At 37.7% G+C, this 7,086-nt stretch overlaps 1 long non-coding RNA gene across 1 annotated transcript in view; it reads left to right on the top strand.

The window, feature by feature from the left end:
• LOC123799744 (uncharacterized) overlaps positions 1-6,839 on the top strand; it is a 77,788-nt gene extending 70,949 nt beyond the window's left edge. Inside the window, exon 3 of the long non-coding RNA XR_006781684.2 lies at positions 6,780-6,839. This is a non-coding gene — a long non-coding RNA (uncharacterized LOC123799744). The remainder of the gene's footprint in view (positions 1-6,779) is intronic.
• Positions 6,840-7,086: the final 247 nt, after the last annotated feature.

Below are 7,086 nucleotides of genomic sequence, written 5' to 3' on the forward strand. Positions count from 1 at the left end.
GCTGGTTCTCCTCTAGAACAGCATCAGCATATCCAACTCTGTTTGCTCTACTTCCACAGATGTTATGATCATTATCTCCACAAGGAGGAATCTGCAAGATGAATGTCTTAAAATTGGAGGTTCCTTCTTAACAGCTGTAAGGGAATTTGACAGCACTAGATGTCTGAATATAAGATTGTATTACTTCATAGGGCATTAGTAATGGCTGATAGATTTTGGTTTGTTTTGATCTGTGTTGTCTCTGCATTGAGGATCTAGCAGTTTATTTGTTACCTTTTTGTCTGTTTTATTGGACTTTCTAAGTCTTTTAAAAGAAACTCTGAAATTATTCCATAGGGAGTAGAGAAACATTATACCATTTCAATGTCATACTCAGCCTGAAGGGAGTGATTAGTAAAACTCATGATATCAGTAAAAGAAAAGTTGGTCACATCCTAGGGGAGATGCCACCTTGCTAAAGCTGGCAGGTACCCACAATTCCTGTACTCTCTCATTACCCAGCTAAAGCGATTGGGCATGTACAGACCACACAGAGGACACTCCTTGATTGCCTACTCCTTGATTGCCTGGCTCTGGTGGCCAGGGGCTTGCATTCCTGGGTCCCATTAGACTATAACAATTGGAAAGAGACAGTTCTTGGCAGGCTGCCACTTCCAGGGTACCACACAGACAGCAGTTTGAAACATACCCCTAGTCTTTCTGTGAGAAAGGTCTACTTACATGTCCTGGAGCTTTAGCCTGGGGGGCAGACTTCAGATTTGCCACACATCAAGAGTCTATGTAGGTGCTCTCAGGAAGCATAGGCCAGAGAATGCCATCTTTATGCTTCCTTTACACCTCACTATAGATTGCCAGTACCTCTCAGAAAGGAGCTTATACATTTGCCTGGAGCCCTGATTTTTGAAATTGTCACCTAAGGGACACCTGTAGATCACCTAATCTGGAGGCCAACATGGTTTACAACTGTGGTCCCCTAGGACTGTACATGGTTGCATACTTCAAAAGCTATAGCTTAAAGGTCTGCCTCTGAATCAGCCTGAAACTAAGGGCTAAGTGAGATCCCTCCCTTCAGAACACTGACAAGTCTTGGCATAGCCTCAACAACTGGGACCTATCAAGAATAAATCAGGATGCTTAGAAAATCAGAAAGGTTTGAGAGACAACCAAGAGCTAGGGAATGGCTGAAAGATAAAGTTCATCTCCTACATAAATCCACTCTTTCAAGACTGGAAGAGATAGCTGTTGCATCTCATACATAGAAACAAGCACATAGGTTTCAAGCAAAATGTGGAAACAGAGGAATACATTCCAAATGAAAGAGCAAGATAAAAACCTCAAAAAAGAGGGTGTCTCTGTGGCTTAGTCATTTAAGTGTTCAACTCTTGATTTTGGCTTAGGTCATGATCTCAGGGGCATGGGATTGAGCCCTGTGTCAGGCTCCACACTCAGCGGGGCACCTGCTTGAGATTCTCTCTCTTCCTCTGCCCCTATCCCACCAAATAAGTACATAAAATATATTTTTTTAAAAAGTATAAAAAAAGGTTTAATGAAATGGAGATAAGTAATCTACCTGATAAAGAGCTCAAAGCAGTGGTCATAAAGGTGCTCATCAAACTTGGGAGAAGAATTGCTGTATGCAGTGAGAACTTCAAAAAAGAGATAAGGGATATTAAAAAGTACCAAACAGAAGTCATGGACCTGAAAAACACAATAATCAAACTGAAAAAAATACACTAGAGGGGTTCGACAGCAGACTAGATGAAACAAAGAAAACATCAGTGAGCTAGAAGAAAATGCAGGAGAACTCACCCAAACAAAGCAGCAGAAAAGAAAAAAAAAATCAAAAAGCTAAGATAACGTAAGAGATCTGTGAGACAACATCAAACAGAATAACGTTTGAATTATAAGGGGCTCAGAAGGAGAAGAGAGAGACAAAAGTCCAGAAAATTTATTTGAAAAAAATAATGATTGGAAATGCCCCTAATCTGGGGAAGGAAACAGACATTCAGATTCAGAAGACCCAGAGAGTTCATCAAATAATATGAACCCAAAGAGATCCACACCAAGACATAGTTAAAATGTCAAAAGTTAAAGAGAACCTTAAAAGTACCAAGAGAAAAACAACTGGTTGAATGCAAGTGAACTTCCATAAGACTATAAGCAGACTTTTCAGCAGAAACTTTGCAGGCCAGGAGTAAGTGGCATAATGAATTTAAAAGACTGAAAGGGAAAAACAAAGACAAAAACAAAACTTCCAACCAGGAATACTCTACCAGGCAAGGTTACCATTCAAAATTGGACAGAAAGGTGTTTTCCAGACAAACAAAAGCTAAAGGAGTTCATCACCACCAAATTGGTCTTACAAGAATATTAAAGGGACTTCTTTAAGCTGAAAAATAAGTGAACAAATTAGTAACAAGAAAACATATGAAAGTATAAATCTCACTGGTAAAGATGAATATATAGAAAAGTAGTGGATGAATCATTTATAAACTAGTATGAAGTTTGAAAGACAAAAGTAGTAAAAATAACCATAACTACAATAATTAGTTATGAGATACACAAAATGAAAAGATGTAAATTGTGACATTTTAAACATAAAAGAATGTAGAAAAACATACAGCATTGCAGGAAAGTAAAAATGTAGAGTTTTAGAATGTGTTGAAATTTGAGTTGCTATCAACTTAAAATAGATTGGTAACCACAAAGCAAAAGCCTATAGTAGATATACAAAACATGAGAAAGGAATGTAAATATAACACTAAAGAAAGAGCAAGAGAAGAAGAAAGGAACATTGAGGAACTACAAAAGCATCCAGAGAATAATTAAAATGGCAGTAAGTACATACCCATCAATAATTAACTTTAAATGTAAATGGACTAAATGCTCTAATCAAAAGATATAAAATGGCTGAATGGCTACCACTTTATACATGTTAGGATGGTTATTATCAAAAAGACAAGACATAACAAGTGTTGGCAAGGATATGGAGAAAAGGGGATCCTTGTGCACTGTTGGTGGGAATGTAGCTTGGTGCAGCCATCATGGAAAACACTGTGGACATTCCTCATAAAATAAAAATAGAATTACTCTGATCCAGCAATTCCACTACTAATATTTATCCAAAGAAAACGAAAATACTAACTCAAAAAGATATCTGCATTCCTATGTTCATTTCGGCTTTATTTACAATAGCCAAGATATGGACACAACCTAAATGTCCATTAATGGATCAAGGTGTGTATATATATATATATATATATATATATATATATATATATATATATGGCATATCTATTCCATTATATACATTATATTGTACACACACACACAATGGATTACTTCTTGGCCATAAAAAAGAATGAAATCTTGCCATTTGCAACAATATGGATGAACCTTGAAGGAATTATGCTAATTAAAATAAGTCAGACAAAGAAAGACAAATGCCTGTGATTTCACTGATATGTGGTTTCTAAAAAGCAAAAGAAATGAACAAACTGAACAAAATTCATAGATACAGAGAACAAAATGGTGGTGGTTAGAGGGAAGGTTGGTTGGAGAGTGGGCCAAATGGATGAAGGGCGTTAAGAGGTACAAACTTCTAATTATAAAATAAATAAGCTATGGGGATAGTACACAACATGGTTACTATAGTCAATAATATTGTAGTGCATACTTGAAAGTTGCCAAGAGAGAGCAAATCCTAAAAGTTCACATCGAAAGAAAAAAATCTTTTTGTAACTTTGTGTGGTAACAGATGATAACTAGATATATTGTCCTATTGTCATGATCACTTCACAGTGTTTACAAATACAGACTCATGCTGCATACCTAAAACTAATATAATGTTATATATCAACTATACCTCAAAAAAGTTCCTGGGGAGAATCAAACAAATGAAGAAATAAACAAATGAAAAGCAGTGATGAATTGGGAATTGCCCCAGGATTAAGAAAAAACTCTCAGGGATTTAGTCTCCTTTTCTCAGAATTCTAAGTGATTTTGAGGTCCCTTGTGGACTATTAAAGTGATTATATGTACAATGGATAACTCCATGCCTGAACAATTTTTGTTTGCTTTTCTGGTTTTGATGTCATCATTTGGAAAAAGAAAGGAGACTCTGGGAAGTCGGCTTCAATTTCCTCATGTATAATATCAGATAACATACCTCTATTTCATACCTATATGATATTTCATCTATATATATAAAACATTTAGCATTTTGACTTACACATAACATATCCTCAAAAAGTTTCAACACTCAGTATGAGTATTTCATCAGCTTCTATCTCTGACTTTGCCTCCTTTAATCCTGAGAACATTCTTATGAAGTAGGTCTCCTTTGAAAGCTCCCGCCTGTGAAGCTTAAAGAGGAGAGGGCATTTGCCCAGGGTCACATAACTGGGAATTTATAGTATTAGGCTTAAATGCTTATTTTCTGATTTCAAATCCATGCTCTGTTCAGTTCACTGCTCTGCCTTACATCCTCATGCTGTTGAGTGGTGAATGTTTAAGGCATCAGGGGATTATGAGAGTACCCTCTTTAAGGATCTTGGAGCAGAATATTTTACAGGTGGTGTACTTCGCTCTGTTATGATGCCTGTAGGTGGTCCAACTATACCCAAACCTCTTAAGAGTACATTCCCTTGGCTCATCTCTGGACCAGCAATGATCAATCTCATTAGTATTTTGTCTTCTGTCTGTAGACCAGTTGATTTCCCATAACTATTATCCTTTTAGGTTCCAGTCATTTATTCTGCTTTCAATTCAGCTGGCTGATCAGTGGTTACAGTTTTGTCATCCCTTCCACATACTTTACTACTCTTCGCTCTCACTAAACTCAGTTCTTTTATATAAGGACTAGTCCCAACTGTTTCCTTTACTACTTCACTTTTTCTGTTCTCAGCACCATGAAGGATTGATTACCTTTGGAGTCGGGTTGAGTTAACTCCATTTTATATATCTTTTGAGCTGTGTCTTTAATTGCTAAAGGGACTGCCTGCTATTTCTTTTCAAATTATACTGAAATTGCTGACTGAATCCCACTACAACTACCTGGAGGCAAATTTGGTGGAGAATATTTTATGTTACTTCCTGAGCCCCATAATGAAACACACTATGTTTGTTTCAACTACCAAAGCTGGCTTCGGTCCTAAGTAAAGTTTCTAAAATTCTTTTCTAGCCAAACATTTAATTGTTTGTATTTTAAAAACTGCCAGTTTAACAGCTAGGTTCTTCCAACTGTGCTTGTGAAATATTTGATCTCATTTAGAAGCAAATCACTCACGCTCTCTGCCAGGGGACTATTATTGATAAAATTAGGACTCTTGTATCTGCTGAGGTACTGTCTCTCCTTATGTGCACAGTTCTTAATATGATGGGTTAAGTGCATGCCCCTGCCTGGTTGAATACCATATTGCTTATTGCTTTATGGTTGGCAGAGGAAAACCCTCTATCTGCATTTACTCTTCCAGTTTAGCCTGAGAGACCAAATACTGCCATCAGGCTCTGCCACATGCCTGTGGGTTGAATTTGGAATCTAAATGTCCTCTTTGCCTGCGGTTTCATGAAAAATTTACAAAGGGAGACACTAGAGTGGAGTCAGCATGAGTTATACCTGGTGTTCATTTGAACGAGTAAATGTCTTGAGAGGGGATCTCCAACTTGCCTTCTTCTACAGTGCTCTTCTCTGGTTTTCCTCTCGATTGGGTCTTTGTAGTGGTGAATTCCTTGCTCACTGATGCACTGTATTGTACAGTAGATTGATTGCTTTCTGGGACGTAGGTAATATGTGGTTGCTGAATGTTGGGAATGTGTTACAACTGGTGGCAAAGTGAGTACCCAGATCTATCTGCAGACGTTACCAATTAGGGCCAGTGCCATTTTCCATAGCTGTGGGCCCTAAACCTCTCCAACCTGGTTCAGAACTATCTAGTCTTTAAACCAGCAAGAGCCTGGGCTGATGGGATATTTGTAGCTCCTTTCTTTCTGGATGAGTGAGCTCTAGAAAAGGTTCGCTCTTTCCATAGACACCCAGTCTCTTGGCTTGACTTCTGCTCAGTAGTCTAGCATCCAGTTCCCATTCCAATCACCTTCTGGGCCTGGCCCTAACTCTTATTTAGGTGTCTTAAATCCTGGGCCTGACATTTGGTTCCCCAGGGATGGCCTCTGCTTTGGATACTTCTTTTAAACCACCCACCCATACTACCAGCTATGGCATGGATTTCTACTTGCACTGAAAACTTCTGCCAGCTGGAGCTCTTCCCTGCCCTGTGTCCTCAGGGCAGATCTCTTGTATTTGAAGAGTGGTTCAGATTGAAATCAAAAGCACCACACCCCTTGGATTTGGTAAACTATACTCTTGGCTCCTCTCTGGAGTGGGCCAACCATGTATTTCTGTCTGCTTTTTCCCATCCCTTTTCAAGACTGCTCTTGGCTCAGGATTTATTGCTGATTGGGGCTTCCAGTGTCCAACCTTTATTTAGAAAGGTTTTTCATATATGTAAATTTATCCACTACATATGTATCATTTAGAATGGATTAATAGCATCACACACAATAATAAAATTAAAGAAAAATATAATTTGAGTTTTTCTGTATCTTAATTTATTTTTAATTTATCTTCTTTCTGACTCCTCTCCAAGATTATCTTGACGATTTTTGCTATAAAACAAATACTAATCAAGAACCTAATAGGTGTCAAATACTTTTAGGTATTCTCTTTTATTGCATCCAAATAACTACACTTTAAGCTAGATGTTCTTTCCCCCTATTTGCAGATGAAGAACTGGAGACTTGGAGGTGGAAGTAATTTGCCCTAAATCACACACACACACAGAGTACGTAAGTATGGCATGACTCAAACTCAGGTACTTCGGACTAACAAACCCTGCTTAACTCTTCAGAGACAAATTCCTTGATTTTATTGTTAAGGAGAATAATGCTCAGAGAAATGAAGACTCTTGCATAAACAAACTGATTACATTATGAGGGTTTTCCTGACTTCCGAAGCAATATTTCTCCTGTTAGACCACATCGCCTTTTAACTTAATTAGATAAAGCACTTGAAGTAGATTATACTAATAT

The sequence above is a fragment of the Ursus americanus genome, chromosome 7 (assembly GCF_024610735.1).
Source record: "Ursus americanus isolate L20-20 chromosome 7, mUrsAme1.1.p, whole genome shotgun sequence".
In the NCBI taxonomy this organism is placed as follows: domain Eukaryota; kingdom Metazoa; phylum Chordata; class Mammalia; order Carnivora; family Ursidae; genus Ursus; species Ursus americanus.